This window comes from Canis lupus, chromosome 6 (genome assembly GCF_048164855.1).
Source record: "Canis lupus baileyi chromosome 6, mCanLup2.hap1, whole genome shotgun sequence".
NCBI lineage: Eukaryota > Metazoa > Chordata > Mammalia > Carnivora > Canidae > Canis > Canis lupus.
In genome coordinates, this window is record NC_132843.1 from 4,364,499 (window position 1) to 4,384,251 (window position 19,753).

At 39.5% G+C, this 19,753-nt stretch overlaps 1 long non-coding RNA gene and 1 pseudogene across 1 annotated transcript in view; both read left to right on the plus strand.

The window, feature by feature from the left end:
• The window catches only part of LOC140634624 (uncharacterized), a 53,944-nt gene that overhangs the window by 24,730 nt on the left and 9,461 nt on the right, over positions 1-19,753 (plus strand). The window lies entirely within an intron of this gene.
• Positions 15,378-16,092, plus strand: LOC140634623 (large ribosomal subunit protein eL19-like; annotated as a pseudogene).

A 19,753-nucleotide genomic window follows, 5' to 3' on the forward strand; every position in this document is an offset into this window, starting at 1 on the left:
CAATGTTGTTAGGTCTTCTTGTTGGATAGACCCTTTAGGTATGATATAGTGTCCCCCTTCATCTCTTACTACAGTCTTTGGCATAAACTTTAATTTATCTAATATGAGAATTGCTATCCCAGCTTTCTTTTGAGGACCATTTGAATGGTAAATGGTTCTCCCCCTTTTCATTTTCAGGCTGCAGGTGTCCTTAAGTCTAAAATGAGCCTCTTGTAGACAGAAAATAGATGGGTCTTGTTTTTTTATCCAGTCTAAAACCCTAGATCTTTTGATGGGATCATTTAGCCCATTCACATTCAGAGTAACTGAAAGATATGAATTTAGTGTCATCGTAATACCTATTCAGTCCCTGTTTTTGTGAATTATTTCTTTGGGCTGCCTCTTTCTTTCACAGGCTCCTCCTTAATATTTCTTGCAGAGCTGGTTTGGTGGTCACATATTCTTTCCGTTTCTACCTATCCTGGAAGCTCTTTGTCTCTCCTATTCTGAACGACAGCCTTCCTGGATAAAGTATTCTTGGCTGCATGTTCTTCTCACTTAGGACCCTGAATATATCCTGCCAGCCCTTTCTGGCCTGCTAGGTCTCCGTGGAGAGGTCTGCTGTTAATCTGATATTTCTCGCCACCTACGTGAAGAATCTCTTATCTCTTGCTTCTTTAAGGATTTTCTCTTTATCTTTGGAATTTGCAAGTTTCACTATTAAATGTTGAAGTGTTGAATGGTTTTTACTGATTTTGGTGGGTGGGTGGGGGGACTTTTCTATCTCTTGGTTCTGAATGCCTGTTTCTCTTCCTAAATTAGGGAAGTTCTCAGCTATTATTTGTTCAGATATACTTTGTGGCCATCTCTCCCTCTCTGACTCTTCTGGAACCCCAATTATACATAAATTCTTCCTTCTCAGGCTATAATTTATTTCCCTAAGCCTTTCCTCATGGTCTCTCGATTGTTTTTCTCTTTTTTTTCCTGAGCTTCCTTCCTTACCATCAACTCGTCTTCTATGTCACTTACTATTTCTTTTACCTCATTAGCTCTAGTAGTTAGGACATCCAGTTTGGATTGCATCTCATTTAATTGATATTTAATTTAGGCCTGATTATATTCAATTCTGCAGTAATGAAGTCTCCAGAGACCTTTATGTTTTTTTCCAGAGCCATCAGTAGCTTTGTAATTGTGCTTCTGAATTGGCTTTCTGACATCGAATTGAAATCCATATTCTGTAGCTCTGTGGCAGAGAGTACTGTTTCTGGTTCTTTCTTTTGTGGTGAGTTCTTCCTTCTAGTCATTTTTTTCCAGTACAGGGTGGCTGTATGAGCGGGCTGAGTCAAAAATATCAACCACCACCTAAGTAAAATCCACCTTAGATGATTCCAAACAGGTCAGAGATCAGAAAATGAAAAAGAAGATCAGAACAAAATAAAAGGACCACTAAAGTGAAAAACAAATTTTAAAACAAAGTAGTAAAAAATGAAAGGCCAAAAACCCCAAAGAAGGAGAAAAGAACAAAAGAAAAAAAGTAAGGAAGAGAAAGAGAAAAAAGAAAAAAGGGAGGGGCTGGTGGCTGGTGGTGGTAAAGAAGTAGCAGTGGAGGGAGAATGTAGTCTACCTGAGGGGTCCTAGAGGGTGATCCTCTTGATTCTGAGTGTATTAAGTTCTGTATGTTAAAAGATGCTCAATCCCAAATTTATATAAACCAGCAATACTTGTAGAAAGCCCCAACATTGACCACCAAAACATAAACAAGATAAAAGAGGGGGCATATAATCTCACAGAATGAATCAGCATGGTATTCCCCTTGGTTCTGCGTGTATTCTGGTCATGTTTTAGAAGGTGTTAACTTCTGCCATTGAAGAACAAGACAAGGCAGAGAAAACAAAAAACACAAAACAAAAACCCATATTTTGTATATCTCCCAAAATTAAATTGAATACATTGAAGGGAATCCAGAAGTGAAAAATATATCTAAGGCAGGTAATTGTGGAAATATGAAAGTCAAAAAAAAAAAAAAACTTAAAAATGAAGAGCTGGTAAAATATTGTAGTTAAGGTGGGAAAAGAGAAAAATATTGGAAAATTTCAGTCTAATATAAAAACAAGTCGAATGGAAAAAAGGGAAAAAAAGAGACCATTTAGTTCTCTATACTATATTCCCTTGATTTTCCCTCATTCCTGGAGATTTCCAGTGCTGCTTGGTCAAGAACTTGCTCTTCCCCTGTTCTTCCAGCTGGTCTTCTGGGGGAGAATCAGCCTGCTGTGCTGATTCTCAGGTGTGTGTACCTGGGGGAGATGCCTGCCCCCTGCTGGGTGCTGGGTTCATTGGGAGCTGTTTACCTCTGTTCCCAGGCACAAGGTGACACCAGGAGGAACAACAACACTGGTGGTGGCCAGGTCTTCAGCTTTGGAGTCAGCTCCCTGTGGGTAACAACCTGTAGTCTCCTAGTCTGCACTGGCCTAGATGCTCCCAGGGCGGCGGGGGTACTGACCTGCACAGCTTGGGGGCACCCGGCAGCAGGAGAGTCCTCGCCGTCCTGTGCCCTCCCTGCTTCTGCCTGTCCTGGGGGAGTGCAGGATCCTGGGCTGTGTCTGCTTAGGCGCCCTGGGATCCGGGGCCTGCGCTGCTGGAATCTCACTCCCGGGGCCATGACTCCCGAAGGCAGCAGGGCGCAGCCCCCTCTGCCAGGAGCCCTCAACTGACTCACCGGCTTCTCCCTGAGGCCCCACCGGGGTGCTCCGGCCGTTTGAGATCCGCCCACAGAGTGCGCTCTCGCCCGGGCACCTCTCCTCTGCTAATGACTCCGGGAATCTGTAGACTTCCTGCCCCTCCTGAGGTTCTGCCCAAGTTCCCTGCTGAGTACTTTTCCATCAGAGAAAACTCTGTCATGGATTTTTTTTTTTTTTCTGTCATGGATTTTTAAAGTTTCGCTGCCCCAGGGCTGGGCTTTCCTGTCCTGAGGCTCTGCTTTAGCCTGGCTCCTCGTGGGGCCCCTCCCCAAATTGATTCTTTTTTTTTTTTTTTTAATTTATTTTTTTGCCTTCCTACCTTGCTAGAAGTGAAAACCCTTCTCTCTGTAGCATTCCAGTTGTTCTCTCTTTAAATTTCAGTTTGAATTCTTAGGAGTTCAGGATGTTTTGAAAGTTACCTAGGTAAGTTGGTGGGACCAGGTGAGTTGAGGACCCCTCTTCCCAGAATTGATTTTAAATCTAATCATTCTTTTTACTTGGTTGCATCTTTTTAAAAATATTCATTTATTGGGGTGCCTGGGTGGCTCGGTGGTTGAGCACCTGCCTTCTGCTCAAAAGTAGTAAGATTTGTTGAGCACTCACTATGTGTCAAGATCTGAGTATTAATTCATATTACCTACAACCTGACAAAATGGGTTCAATTATTATTTACAGTTACTGCACCATGATCCCTTTGCAAAGCCTTAATTAGGGGATTCACATTGAAACATGGCATCTGATGATTTTCCTTGGGTCTATGATCTTGAGTTCACTCTAAGTTTTAGGGAAGAAGATAATGTGAATAAAAACAAAAGAACCATTTTCATTAAATGTAATGTAAAACGGCTTGGCCACCTCAACCAGCATAACCTCAAAAAGCAAAGGGGCATTTGCTCCAATTACCATAGAATATATGACCCTTTGTGCAATGCAAGGGCTCTGGAGCCTCACTGGGTGGGCAAAGTTGGCACAGCTAGTCCCAGGGCCTGAATGGGATGAGCAGGCCATAGGAGTAGGAAATCACAGGTATGGAGGTGCTGACTGGAGGGTTGTGAGAGCCAGAGAAGAAGCATGGAGTCCTCCCTGAGGGTAGGGGTGCTGAATCAGAAAGAGTGGAGAGTGCAAAGAACTTTCCGTGAGTTCCTGGAAATCAGTCCTAGGGCATTTGAGAAATGCTTAATGGGCACTCACTGGTTTTGCTTTCTTTCATTTGTTTTCTTTTTTTACTCTTTTATTTAAGAAAAATAAAAGAAGTAGTGCTCTTTGAATCAGCAAAACTCAAGATTAGGAACAGGGCCAAGCATTTAGTTTCCACACCTAAGACACTGGGGCATCAGAAAGAAGGACAAAAAAGTTAAATTCCCAGGAATGACACTTTGAAACTCCCAGCCCTCTCCTCACATTTTACTTGACTTTTAGGTCTTGGTGATCTGACCATCAGGAGTCATAAAGTGGACAGAATATATTTGCACATTGGAGCTCCTTGAAAACCTCTGAGAATCCAGTACACTGCCTCAGGCAATGGAGAAATCATTACAAAATTCAAGACCTTCATTACCAGCATTCCTGAGCCCCAAATTTAAATTGGTAGATTCTCCAAATGAAACTAAATTTTAAAATTGGTGCTTAGGGGTGCCTGGGTGGCACAGTTCATTAAGTATCTGTCTGGATTTTGGCTCGGGTTGTGAAATCAAGCCCTGTGTTGGGTTCTTTGCTCAGCAGGGAATCTGCTTGAGATTCTCTCTCTCCTTTTGCTCCTCCCTCTGCTTCCACACTCTCTCACTAAATAAATAAATAAATAAATAAATAAATAAATAAATAAATAAATAAAATCTTTAAAATTGGCATCTAGACTTGTGTATGAAGAGAGTTTCATGGAAAGAATCCATTTTGGCAATAGCTAAGATTTATTGAGAACCTAACAGAGGCCAAGTGGTAGCCTATTGCTGCACATGCAGCACCTTTCTTGACCTTGACAACACTGTGAGGTACACACTTTTCCTATTTTTCAGATGAGAAAGAAAAGCCCAAAGAGATTAGTATCTTGCCCCTGGTTGCATAGCTAGTGAAGTTTGGAGCTAGATAGTTCCATAAGCCAGGGTACTCCCTATTTACTAATCTGACAGTCATCTCTATCTTTTTTTAAAAAAGATTTTATTTATTTATTCGTGAGAGACACACACACACACAGAGAGAGAGAGAGAGAGAGGCAGAGACAGGCAGAGGGAGAAGCAGACTCCATGCAGGGAGCCCGATGCGGGACTCAGTCCCGGGACTCCAGGATCATACCCTGGGCTGAAGTCGGCGCTAAACCACTGAGCCACCCGGGCTGCCTTCATCTCTTTATCTTTGAGGCGATTAGAAACAGGCTGAGAGACACAAAGGGGTTAAATGCTTCTCTTCTGGGGCATTAGTGTAATATAAGGTGAAAATAAATCAGTAAAAAGGCAAAAGTTGTGACTATACTGTGCTAAGAAAGAAGTGGAATTTAAGAGAACCAAATACAAAGATAAGCATTTGTGCCCTGGAAATGGAGCTTACTCTGTTCAATAAAGTCATGTGTGAAAAAGGATTAAAGCTTTAACTCCATGTCCACAGAGTGACATCACTGCCCTCAGAGATCATGCAAATTTAGGCGATGTTTATTAAACCATTGAATCATAATTAGGAAGTGTGTATTCCCCCTTTAAAATCAAGGTGTTCAAAACAGAGCATTCAACAGAGCATTGGTAAATCTGGAATGAGGCTTTTTTGGTGGTCTGTTTTTCTTATTAAGTTGATCTTTTAAAGGTCAATTAGATTGTGGCCCTCGAAGTCCAGATAAAGAGATAGGTGACAACTGGAGACATTCCCTAATGGAGGTATTCTGAACTTGCTTACAGATAGTATTTAGTATTTGTTCTTTTCCAAACTGGTATTAGAGAGACACTCCATCCTTCTCTGCATATAGCAGACAAGCCCCAAGAGTGCAAACACAACTCCTGGAACGTCCTTGAAGAGCTGTAGGAGAGTATAAAAATGCAAGTGGGGGATAAATATTAAGTCATCTGCAGTGTTACCAATTAACTGGACAGATAGAACTGGAGAAGAGACAAGTAGAAAATGTTTTCTCATCACTATCCCTTCACACCCACCTTCTAGATGCAATTGCAGGCAATTCTTAGCATTTTCCAGTCGCTACCAGGTAAAAACTAAAATAGTCTCTGTTTTCCAAGTACCAACCCTCAGATCTTGACTTCATTCAAACATTGAGCCTGACTCAGCCAGGAAAGCTGTGGTAAGACGGGATGTCATTGTTTTCTGTTTCTGGCCCTGCTTCATCTCCCCCTCAGTGGTTGTTATTTTGGTAGCCATACAAAATTCTAAGTAAAAGTTGGGAAGAAGGGTAGGGAACAGGCACTGTCTTACTTATCTGATAAAATGGCCACCTGAGTCTCATGGATTCTCAGAGCTGCTTCTTACTTTCCTAGAGGATCCTCTGGATTCTTTTTGAAGACTGACCCCATCAGTGGAGTTCTCTTACCTTGGGTGTGTCCCTCCTTCTCTAGTTGTTTGCTTATGGTTTCCTTGTATGACTCTTGTTTCTTACGATTCATCCCTTTTGGAGTTCAACTCACCCATCAAGCAGTTGTTTTGGGTAGAGTTTCTCTCAGGACCTTACTCTGGATTTCCATGGAGGGGTTCCCATCTGGCCCACAGAATCTGCACTGCCTTTCCTCTTAACTCTGCGACCAGAGTTTCCACCCTTCCTCCCTCTGCCATCACAGAGGCAGCCAGCCAGACATAAATCTTTGTAGTTTGATGGTCTGAGCTATATACAAGTCCTGTGTCCTTCAGATTCCAGGGAGCAGGTACCAAGCTGTGGCTCTCTGGAAGCTTCACCTTTACATGGAGCATACCCCTGTGCCTCCGGGAGAGGAAAACAGAGGGCCCAGTCATATTGATTTTCAAAGGATTCCTAATAGCTGTTCCTTCAGGCTCCATGGTGAGTGATTTACCATCTCACACAGTCTGGAGGCAGGTGGTGGGCTAGTACTATAAGAACTCATTGTGTATTCTCTAAGCAAGAGGCTTGCAGGTGGTCTAGTGGCCTCTCATCATGTGATTAGACTTGGCATCTCATGTAATGATCTCAGACTTTGGGGCCTTAGCCACAACTGGAACAGCAAGAAAAATAACAGTAAGTATCCCATTATTAGATATGTATCTCTCCCCTGTCTGGCTGAAATAGAATTGTTTTTCCCCCTTGCTTCCGACACAACTCTCTCAAACCCCGATTCTCCTCCACGCTTTACTATGTGAATTATTGTCTTATTAGAGGACCTGAAGTATAACAAAAGTTGTATTCCTATATTCACAAATGATTTATTTGAGAATAATGGCATATGTCACCAAAGTAAGCCCACTGTTAGCATAAAGCATTATTTACCTGTGATTCTGCTACATCTACCTCTAACTCTGCATGAGCAAACTGTGCACAGAGAAGATTTGATGGAAAATGTTCCAGCAACTGAGAATTTTGAGAGAGAAGAAACAACTATCCCAGAAATCACAAACGCTATTCTCTCTATTGGCTTTTAGACATATTTTACAAAAGAAATAATGAAGTTAGCTTTTTGGGCAATATAAGATTTTAATAAATTTTTAAACAAAATATTCAACTAGCCTAGAGATCAAGGGTTAGCATTTCCAAGTGAACTTCATTTTCTTAGAATTTTAGGAAAAAAAATTTCATTTGATTACATTTATCTCATGATCCAGGTCAATAATTTCTTAAGATACGCTTTCTAGTCTACATATGGGAATGGATTCTTTGCACATCAAGTGTTTTCCTGTAGGTGTATGTGTCAGAGAAAGAATAAGCTAGATATAAGCAAGGTCAAGGGAGAAAGATAAAATAGAACTAACAGTATATTATATCTGAGTTATATCTGAGACACACAGAGGTAGACAGTATTTTGTCAGAGATACATCAACAGCTACTATAATAAAGACCAGCAGAGGGGATCCCTGGGTGGCTCAGCGGTTTAGCGCCTGCCTTTGGCCCAGGGCGTGATCCTGGAGACCTGGGATCGAGTCCCACGTCGGGCTCCAGGCATGGAGCCTGCTTCTCCCTCCTCCTGTGTCTCTGCCTCTCTCTCTCTCTCTCTATCATAAAATAAATAAATATTTAAAAAAAAAAAAGACCAGCAGAAATTTGCATCCAGCATCCCTTTCTAAAAATTGCCCTCCCCAATCTTTGTTCATCTGACTATTGTCGGAGCTACCATAAGGTGACCCCACCTCGAGGCCATCATTTATTTGGCTAGCGGTGGACATGAGATTCAAGGTTAATAAAAAAAAATAAAGAATTTTGGAAGGAAAAGAAAAGAATAAATCAGCCTCTTCTGGGTGTCTTCAATTTATGACACAAAGGTCAGGGCCAGATGATAGCCAAGCCAACCAAAGAAGCAGAGGGAGCTGACTGTGGGCAGAATGAATAATCCAGATACATCTCTACCAAAATGTAGAGAGAATAGGAGAGAAAATCCTCACGTCAGTTGAATCTGGTCCCAGTTGAACCTGAATCTTAATCATAGCCTTTCCCTCAGTCTCTGATTCCAATATCTTCGTCACAAAAGTATGTTGTTTTGCTTTATAGAGTCTGAGGTGATTTCATATTATTGGAAATTGGAGTCTTAACTAATGGGTATACTTTAACAGATGAAAGAATACAATCTTGATCTCAGAACTATTTTTAGCTGGGGTAAGTCCAGGTCAGCCGTGGGAGGGTGGGTACTCCCATAGGAAGGTGGGGGAATCAACATATCAGCTTGTTATTGTTGCACTTGTATTTGTTCCATTTGGCCCACCCTCCATTTGTACCAAATGATCACACTGGAAAAAAGGGGGGATTCCTAAGTGTTCTCACATGTAAGAAAATTCATAACTTAAATTGCCAGGAGCAGGTAAGGGCCTCCTGTATAAAGAATGACAAGAACGGGACGTGAAATCTCTAGTATCTTAACAAAAGAGAGCCCCAGAAATACTGAAAATTTATGATTCCTGGCTAAAGGGTTTCTTGGACCTAAGAAGTAAGCATTTTGCAAAATAAGGAAGTCTGCCAGGAAAGTAGAATTTAAAAACCTTCAGTGGAGACTTCACATGAAGCACTCTGAAACAAAAGGTAATTTCTCAGCAACAAAGCAGAGTTCAAGATTTTGGAATTAAGAAAAGTATGGACAATGTAAAAAAAGAAGAGCGCCACAGATTTCAACTCAAAAGCAGTGGCTCCCAGGGTATGTGAGGAGAGTACTAATAGTTCATTCTGATATTTATAAGTCCATCTATGTGTTACATACTTCACAGCAGCTGTTGTGTGGTCTGTGGATGTTTGTCTAAAAGCAAAGACTTTCCTGGTAACCACAACACTTCCCAGGAGGTGAGATGTATGTGTGTATATGAGGGGGTGTGGGATCCATAAGCATGTAGGCGTTGAATTCATCAAAGCTTACTGTTTTCACTAGATGGTGGATAAATTGTTCAAAGGATGGGCGCCTGGGTGACACAGTGGGTTGAGTGTCTGACTTTCGGTTTTGGCTTAGGTCATGCTCCTCAGCGTCATGGGATCCAGGCCCACCTTGGGCTCCCTGCTCAGTGGCAGAGTCTGCTTAAGACACTTTCACACTCTCTCTCTCTGTCTGCCCCCAGTCTCTCTCTATAAAAGAAATAAATACATAATTTAAAAAAATTGTTCAAAGGATCACATGTTGGAATTTTCTGATTAAAGGAGCCTATCCCAGATTAATATAATGTCTTTCCTCAAGTAATTATTTCTGTGCAAAATCCACTCACTCACTCATCATTCATTTATTATTTAATCCATTGGGCACCAACTGAGTGCTAAATTCTTGAGTTAAGACAATAGAGTGAAGACAACAGACACAGAAACATCTAATTCCAATACAGAAGTTAAGGGCTTGCAGACCTATGCATCAGATTCTACTAAAGGCCTTAAGAAAGCCCTAGTGTCAAGCTCTGGAGGGAACAGGGAGCAGGCCTATTGGAGATCCTGGCTCTGACATGAATTCTGGGGGATGATGAGGAGTCATCCAGAGTCTGAATGAGGCGAGAGCATGGCAAGCAAAGGTAGCAGCATATGGGAAATCTCAGAGGTAGGGAACACGTGGCCCCTTTTTAGCACTTGTACAATGCTCAATTTGTGTGTGTGTGTGTGTGTGTGTGTGTGGCATCATCCGTGGGCCTTTAGATAGCCTCTGCTAGCAACACTAGTGGAGGGGTGGGAGTGAAGATCTTTCAAAGAACCACTAGCCTTATCACCACTGGCTGGGATGACAAGTCCCAACCCATGGCACCACAGTCACCACACCATGTGGGTAGCCATGATATCACACATTGTCACTCTGTTCTAAGAACACAAGGAAATGCAGGATTTGCATTTCACAGATTACCGTTAACATTTTACAGATGAGGACTTGGAAAAACATGGAGAGGTGCTGACATAATTTACCATAATTTCACAGTGGTTCTGTGCTGGAGAGCTGTGTGGGGACTTACTTGCCTTTGATCCCTTCAAGTAATCTCATGGCTCAACTGTGTGGCTGCCAAGTTGCTGGAAGAAAGAGATGAGGCTATAAACGGAAGGCACAATGCTTCTTATTGTATACTAAGTGAACTGCAGTGATCCTGTGGTTTTGGTGGGTGTCTCCACTTATTCATGATTCTTGATGAAAGGGTGTGTCTCACTATCCTAAAAGGGTTTCTTGAGACAAGGTTAGGTTTTACGTGGTGCCTTATGATTATGATAGTGAGCAAAATGCTTACATTATTAATTCCCAACTAAAAGTTTCATGGTATTCTAGTACTCTTCAAATGTAATTCTGCAGTCAATGCTCAATAATTGAGGGGTTGCACTTTATGTATTCCAAACTCCTTGTCTATCTTGTTTTTACCCCCAGCTGCTTTACCTTTGTCCAACTCATTGCACTACATCATTCCATAGGAAGTTGTGGTGAGAGCAGGAAAAACAAGCAGGACACAAACTGGCCATTTTGTTTCCTCCTTTAGTAGTTCTGGGAAATAATTTGGTAGAATGTGTACCTATTGGCTAACGTGATCTTGGGGCTTATCTTTATTCATGTTGCACTTACTTTACCCTTTTACCCTTACCCTCCTCCGTCACCTGCTTTTCTCCATGCCTACCCACCACACATAAACACACACACACACACACACACTTCTTGCAGTATACAACTGATGGTGGGTCATAGTATGTAGGATTTCTTCTTAAGGAAGTAGAAAAATGTTTGAAAAACATATACTATACAAAATCTCTAGACTCAGAGTATGTCCTGGACCAACCACTTATTATAAATTTGATCTTAAGCCTAGAACTCACAATCTTTGAGCCTCATTCTTCTCCCATGAAGCTGAAAGTATTAGGTTAAATGTTTTTTATGCCCCTTCTTATTCTGTGGGGTTCACATGAGCAAAATGAACTTTGCACCTCGTGGACATGAAAAATATTCATTTGATGCTTTAAGTTGGAGTGTTCTTTCTTTGCTCTCCAACAGCTGGAGACAATTAATTGCAAATAAAAAATTTGTCTGCAGCCCAGCTTTAGAGAAGAGATACTTTGTAGATGGAGTTTCCATGAACTTTGTGAGATTTATTAGTTGTGGAATACAGGCGGTTGGGCTTGCCTGAACCAACTTTAAGTATGGGATCAGAGTAGTACTTACTTATGGAGGCCAGAATCTACCTGGGAAGAAGTGACACTGATTATCAAAAGAGACCTGGAATCTCCAGTTATAATTGCTGTAGTAAAACAGGTAGAGGCATGAGTTACTAATCAAGCTAAATATTAAGGTTTATATTTGGAATTTTTACCAGAAATAGAAAAAAAATTCATTTTCAATCAATTGGAGGAAGTTTACTTGTATTTATTCAGATATTTACATCATCTTTCCAGCAGTGGATTTGACTTATATTCTACATATAGGAGATAGGTTTATGAAAAATGTGTAGGCAAATGGCAACAGGAATGCTGAGCACCAAACAAATGAAAATTTTTCTTCAGAAGGATGATTAGGATTACTCTTTTCCAATTCTTTTCTGCCCTTAGTTGTTTAGATTAGTGGCAGGTATGTTATTCTAAATTACTAATTTTTCTCTCAGTTTATCTAGGAATAAAGTAGGCCCAGGATTTTTAAGCTGTGTTTATCATTGAGGGAAAACAATAAGTAGTCTTTAAATATTATAGATATTAATTTCTTGCTGTAGCACAGCTCTGTTCTGCTCAATATTTCATACTTTTGATATAGTTTTCAAAACAATGGGGGAAAATACATGTGTGTGCTTTCTATGTCTTTTTCTTGAAGGAGGTTTGGAGGAAGAGGGAATAAGATGTGATTGGTTAGTTTATTATGATTTACTTTCTGTATCCATAATAAATGTTTGAAATTTTTTGTTAGTCTATTGTCTAGTGTGTCACTCCAATAAAAAGTAAGTCTGAAGGCTGATCTGTCACACACATATGCTGTTGATCCACTGATGTAAGTTGGAGTTGATTTTCCAAAAGCAGAGATGAAATTCTACTATCTCCAACATTAAAAATGGCTCACATTCATGTCTAGTAACCCACATTGGCTGTGTCTCCCCCATAGGATCAGTTTTCTCTGTGTGAAGTTGCCCCTGTGAGGAACAAATGAACTACATTGCTCTGACAAATGGAATTAACTTTATTAATGGCAACGTTGTTATAAACTCTGTCCCTAAACTGTTGTGTCTTTATCTTCCCTACTCTCATTGAAGAATTAGTTAGATGTATGAATTCATTTGAATCCAATTAGCAGGTGTAGGGGAGGAAAAACTTTCTGTCTACCTTTTCGGTTCATTACCTGGGACCCTGTCAATTTGACAAAGATTAATAGAAGAGAAGCGTACAAATTTTATTTGCTGTTAATCTGTACATGAGGAAGAGGCCTTCCTATGACAAAAGTGAAGACCCAAAGAAGTAGATAGGCCCAAGAGCTTATATGCCATTTCAACAAAGACTGAAAAATTGTTAATATGTGACATGATGATGGAAAAGCGTTTTGGGCTTCGAAGAGTGGCAAACTGTGGGAAGATAAATAAATGGAGGAAACAAATGTAAAATAAGGGCTAAACTTAGCAAGATTTGTTTGTGTAGTGGGAGAGGGGATTTATGGCAGTCCTTACTTCTCAAGACTTTCTTTCAGTCAATAAAGGAAGTTAAATTCCTGTTCTTCCTGGCATGGGAATTTTGCTACTTTCCTTCCTAACCTGTTCTGGACTCATTTGCCTCTAAATGGTACTTTCTTTTCTTTCGAAATTTATTTCTTCTTTCTAGTTCAGTTTCCAATCCTGTTAAGAGAATTTTCTTTCATAACTCAATGCAAAATGAAGATTTCTTAGCGGGCTGGTTCTTCACCAGAGAGCTTCCATTTCAGGGTTCTGACACTTTGCATGACCAATTGATAGCAGCCTCTAAGTTCATTCCAAATTTAATAGTGTTATTTTTAGAGCCCATCTTGAGCATGTTTAAAAGAAAAAAAAGTGTTAAGTTTATACATGATTAAGAAAGCTTTTTTTTTTTTAAGATTATATCTATTTGAGATAGAGACAGAGAGAGCTTAAGTGGGGGGAAGGGCAGAGGGAGAGGGAGAAACAGACTCCCTGCTGAGCAGGGAGCCCAATGTGGGGCTCTATCCCAGGACTCTGAGATCATGATCTAAGCTGAAGGCAGATGCTTAACTGACTGAGCCACCCAGGCAACCTGATAAAGAAAAAGCTTTTTTAAAAAAAAAACCCAAATTTAGTGACTGAACTTAAAGGAGATGTTACCATTAGTTTGTGTGTTATTTTGAATATAAACTTTTATATTCAACTAACATAAGCCAAGGCACAGTCCCTGTGTAAGAATAGGGACTCCAGAGTCAAATCACCACAGACAGGATCCTGGCAGTTGTAATAGGCAATTAACCTCTCTGCCTCTCAACTTCTTCACCTTTGAAATGAGGACAATAAAAGTCCTTAACCTGTGGAATTGTCAAACTGAAATTAAATAATACAGGTAGAAAGTCTAAGAATAATGTTTGCTCCATAGTAGAGATGCAACAAATATTTGCTCTTGATTTTATTATTATTGACTAAAAGTCTTAATTTCTCATATGCTCACATTTTCTACTAGTGTTAGGTCCACATATCTAAATGGATATCTAATTATTGTTTTATCACTTCATATAATCTAAAAATTAACCTATGATTTTTTTTTGCACAAATTTCTCTCTAATCCCCCATTTCTGTCAGGAACAGAATTCCTACTATTAGTAGACTTGTAAACTGGTAAAGCCATTGTGCAAAACAGTATGGAGATCCATCAAGACATTAAAAATAGAACTGCCATACAATAAAATATTGCCACTTTTGGGGGTATTTATCTAAAGAAAGCAAAAACACTGATTCAAAAAGACATATGCACTTTTTTTTTGACATATGCACTTTTATGTTCATTTCAACATTTTTTTACAACAGCCAAGATATGGAAGCAACTAAGCGTCCATCAAAAGATGAATGGATAAAAAAAGATGGCAGTTCTGTACTTATATGATGGAATATTAGCTTAAAATGACTAAAATCTTGCCATTTATGACAACATGGCTGGACCTAGAGGGTATTAAACTACATGAGGTAAGTCAGACAGAGAAACAAACACTGCATGATCTCATTTATATGTGGAATCTTAAAAACAAAACAAAATAACAAACAAAACAAAATAGGAATAGACTCAAATACAGAGAACAAATTGGTGGTTGCCAGAAAGGAGGGAGGGTAGGAAGATGGGCAAAATAGGCGAAAGAGATTGAGGCACAAACTTCCAGTTATAGAACAAGTAAGTCACAAAAATGTAAAGTACAGCATAGGGAATAGAGTCAATAACATCATAATAACTTCGTATGGTGACTGAAACTAAACTTTCAGTGGTGATCTTTGTGTAATGTATGTAAATGTGAATCACTGTGTTGCATACCTGAAACTAATATAATAATGTATGTCAATTACAGTTTGTAAAAACTACTTCCTTTGGCACCCAGTTACTCAAGCTTCAAACCTTGAAATCTACCTAGGGCTCACCATTAACACATACACACCATTTCACAGAAATTCTCTTGCATCCAAATTTGCAATACATCTAAATGTAACTAACATGTAATCCTATGATTTATGATAAGAAGCACATATTTGGTATTCGCCTCTGGCACAGAGTACCAAAAACTGTTGACATTTCTTAAGAGATGAGAGCAACAAAGGTGTCTTTTGTATGTTATGAGGTGACTTTTGAAAAGCATCTCACAACGGGGATTGGTTGCCATTGGAGCCAACCACCTAATTGGGGGATTGGACCTCCTGAAAGAGGAGATTGGAGAGGAGCTGATGGTTGTTGAATCAATCAAAAGTGGCCAATGATTTAATCAATCATGCCTATGTAATGGAGCCCCATAAAAACTAAAAAAGGGTGGGGTTTGGAGGGCCTCTGGGTTGGCAAACACGTGGAGTTTGGGGGAGAGTGGCTTATTCTTGGAAGAGACATAGAAGGTCCATGTCTAGTTCTTTCCTTTTGGCGATGCGGCCACAGCCATGAGTACGCTCAGGCTTCAGAAGAGGCTTGCCTTCAGTGTTCTCTGCTGTGGCAAAAAGAAGGTCTGGTTGGACCCCAATGAGACCAATGAAATCACCAATGCAAACTCCTGTCAGCAGATATGAAAACGGATCAAAGATGGGCTGATAATCTGGAAGCCTGTGACTGTCCATTCCCGAGCTCGGTGCTGGAAAAACACTCTGGCCCGCTGGAAGGGCAGGCATATGGGCATTGGTAAGAGAAAAGGTACTGCCAATGCTCGAATGCCTGAGAAGGTAACGTGGATGAGGAGGATGAGAATTCTACGCAGGCTGCTCAGAAGATACTGTGAATCTAAGAAGACTGACGGCCACATGTATCATAGCCTATACCTGAAAGTGAAGGGTAATGTGTTCAAGAACAAGTGGATTCTTATGGAACACATCCACAAGCTGAAGGCAGACAAGGCTCGCAAGAAGCTTCTGGCTGACCAGGCTGAGGCCTGCAGATCTAAGACCAAGGAAGCCTGCAATTGCCATGAAGAGTGGCTCCAGGCCAAGAAGGAGGAAATCATCAAGACTCTGTCCAAGGAGGAAGAGACCAAGAACTACAACTCCCTCTCTCTTGTCTGTACATAGTGGCTTCAGCATTAATCAGATCAGTTATTCAATAAAACAAACCTTTATCTGCAAAAAAAAAAAAAAAAAAAAAAAAAAAAAAAAAAAAAAAAAAGAAGGTCCACACCTTGCCCTCTCCACCCCTCCATCTGGCTGCTCCTGAGTCCTATGCTTTTATTATTAGCCGATTATCTAATAAGTAAACTGGTTTCCTGAGTTCTGTGAGCCATTCTAGCAAATTAATTGAACCCAATGAGGGGGGGCATGGGAACCTCTCATGTGTACCCAATTAGTCAAGCACATGGGACCTCGCAGACTTGTGACTGCTGTCTGAAGTAAGGAGAGTTTTGTAGAAACCTGTGGGATCCAATACCATCTCTCTGTAGATAGTGTCAGAATTGAGGTAATTGTAGGACACCCAGATGGAATCCAAGAATTGTGGAAAAAAACCCACAAACTGGAAGTGGATGACAGAACCTGAAACCCCTTTCCATGACTTGCACTGCTACCACTGTGGTCTAAGCAGGCTGCTGAAACCTACTGACTCATCTCCCTTCTCCCACTCTTACTCCTTTGAAGATTAGTATGCACACATTGCCCAAAGTGTGTCTTTTAAAACATAACTCAGATCATGAAACTCCTCTGCTGAGAACTCTCACAGTCAACTGTATCACAGAGAGAAAAATCCAGCCCTTACTATAGCCTTCAAGGTCTTTCTGGTTGTGATACTTACCACTCTGCCTTCACTTCTTCTCCCTCTCTTTTTCACTCTCCACTCCTGCCTCCCAGGTCTCCTTGTTCATAGAACTTGTTGAGCCCAGACTTCTCTTACAGGCTTTGTTCCTTCAGATTGACAATCTACCAGGTATGCCCCTGCCTCTCCTACTGGTTCCATTCAGGTCTCCCTTGTATATCAGCTTATGAGAGGTCACCCAGGATTACTCCAAATAGCGACCATTACCACCTGCCCATCCTCTGCCTTCTCCTGACTCTACCACATTCTTCTTCAGAGAAGCACTTATCACCTGTTATAAACTGCAAGCTCCTGAAACCAGAGACTTTATTTTACTCACTTCTCTATTCCTAGTGACTCTATTGCCATCTGGCCAAGAGTAGATATTCTGTAAGTGTTTATTGAATAGCTTGATTAATAGGATCACCCCAGCAAGTAAATGAGTCAGTTATTTTAGAACCAAAGGCACAAGTTTATATTCCTTTCATAATGATTTTCCCACTTTCAAATCATTTGAAAGCAATAGGACTGCATTCAGACTTATTACCATGACATAGAACCAAGGAACTGATCATTTATTATAATTCCTTCTCTCCCAAATTTTCTCTCCTTTATACCTTCCTTCTTGGAATGGGTAGAACAAGACTGTGGTCTTTTCCTTTAGTTCCCCAAATTTTGTCTCAATTCATACAATGAGTGGTTGGAATGTATGTTATGACAATGGTTGTTTTTTCCCTTCATTACTCTTTAGAGTTATCTTCCTGTTAGTCTATGCAGGAAAAACAATGATATCTTTCTTTCTAAACAATATGCCTCTTCTCTCTTTAACTACTCAAGTCAACTAGCTGGCTCAATAATTTCTGATATTTTATTTTAAAAATCATTATTGTTTTAAAATTTACATAGAATACTCTTTATTGATGTATGGCTCTGAGTTTTATTATATATGCCTATTCTTGTGAGCAACACCACATCCAGGATACAAAATACTTTTATCACTGCTGAAAACTCTCTCGTGCTGTCCCTTTATAGTCAAATCTTCCCTCCACTGGAAACTCTGGCAATTTCTGATCTTCTTCCCCATAATTTCGCCTTTTCCGGAATTTACATAAATGGAATCACATTATGTAACCTTTTGACACTTTTTTTTACTTGACATAATACCTTTGAGATTCATCCAATTATTTTGTGTATCAACAGTTTGTTCTTGCTTATTGCTGAATTGTATTCCATTGTATCCACAGTTTACTTACCCATTCATCTATTGAAGGATATTTGATTTTTTCATTTTTCAACAATTATGAGTATAGATACCATAAACATTTAGGCATAGATGTTTTCAAGAAAGTTAAGTGCTCATTTCTCTGGGGGAAATAACTAAAAGAGGGATTGCTAAATCATCCGGTGAGTACATGTACAACTTTGTAACACACTGTCATACTGTTTCTTTCAAAGTGGCTATACCATTTTGCATTCTCACCAGCAAAGTATAAGAGTTCCAGTCGCTTCATATTTTCAACACTTGGTACTGTCATTAAAAAACAAACAAACAAACAAACAAACAAACAAAAACTCAGCGGGGATCTCTGGGTGGCTCAGCGATTTAGCGCTGCCTTCAGTCCAGGGCCTGATCCTGGGGTCCCGGATTGAGGCTCCCTGCGTGGAGTCTGCTTCTCCCTCTGCCTGTGTCTCTGCCTCCTCTCTCTCTCTGTGTCTCATGAGTAAATAAATAAAATCTTTTTAAAAACGTCAGCAATTCTAATTGTAGTAATGTCTTATAGTGCTATTAATTTTCCATTTTCCTAATGGCTAATGATGTTGAATATCTTTGCATGTGCTTAAATGCCATCTATATGTCACTTCTGGCAGCTCCTCAGATCTGTCCTTTTTAAAATTGTGTTATATTTTTATTGTTCAGTTTTCAAAAATCTTCATTCTGGTTACAAGTCCTATGTTAGATATGTGATTTACAAATATTTTCTTCACGTGTATAGCATCTCTTTTCATTCCTATTGTCTTTTGAAGAGCAAGTATTTTTCATTTTAATTTCTCTGACTTTCTTCTAAAAGCTGTATAGTTCTATGTTTTACTTTTAGATCTATAAGTCATCTTGAGTTAATTTTTGTATAGGGCATGAGGTTCAGATACAGGTTCATGTTTTTACACATGGTTGTCCAATTGTTCAAATACTATTAGTTGAAAACACTCTTCTTATTCAATTGAGTTGCCTTTGCACCTTTGTCAAAAACAAATTGCAGGTATTTGGATAGGTCTGTTTCTGAGCTTTGTATTCTATTTTATTGACCTCTGGATATGTAACTTTTCAAATATCATACTCTTAATTGGTGTGGTTTTGTTTTGCCTTAGAATAGGTGATGTGAGTTCTCCATATTTATTGTTTTGTTCCAAAATCATTTTGCTATTATGATTATTTTTCTTTGACATATAAATTTCAGATATGTTTATATTTACAAAAAAATATCCTGTTGGTATTTTGATTGAATGACATCAAATCTGTAGATCGATTTGAAAAGAATTGACATCTTAAATATTTTTAGTCTTCCAATCCGTGGTATGTCTCTTACCTTATTTAGATTGTTGATTTTGCTCAACAACATTGTGTAGTTTTAGCATACATATTCTAAATCTATTTTACAAGATGTATATTGAACTGTTTTTTGAGAATTATTGTGCATGATATTATTTTTTCAAATGTGGATCTCTTGTTGTTCTTTACTATCATATAGAAATACAATTAATTTCTAAAAGATGACATATCCTGTGGTCTTAATAAACTCACTTATTAATTCAAGATTTTTTTGTAGATTTCTTCATATTTTCAGTGTAGTCTTTGAACAATTCCAGCTTGTTTCCTTAGCAATCTGTACACTTTCTTTTTCTTGCTTTGTTGCACTGACAAAGACTTTAAGTACAATATTAAATAATAGGAGTGGTGAAATTAAAAATACCTCCCTTCTTCCCAATCTTAAGGGGGTGACGGATTCAGTATTTCACAATTAAGTATTGTTAGATGTGGGGTTTTTTT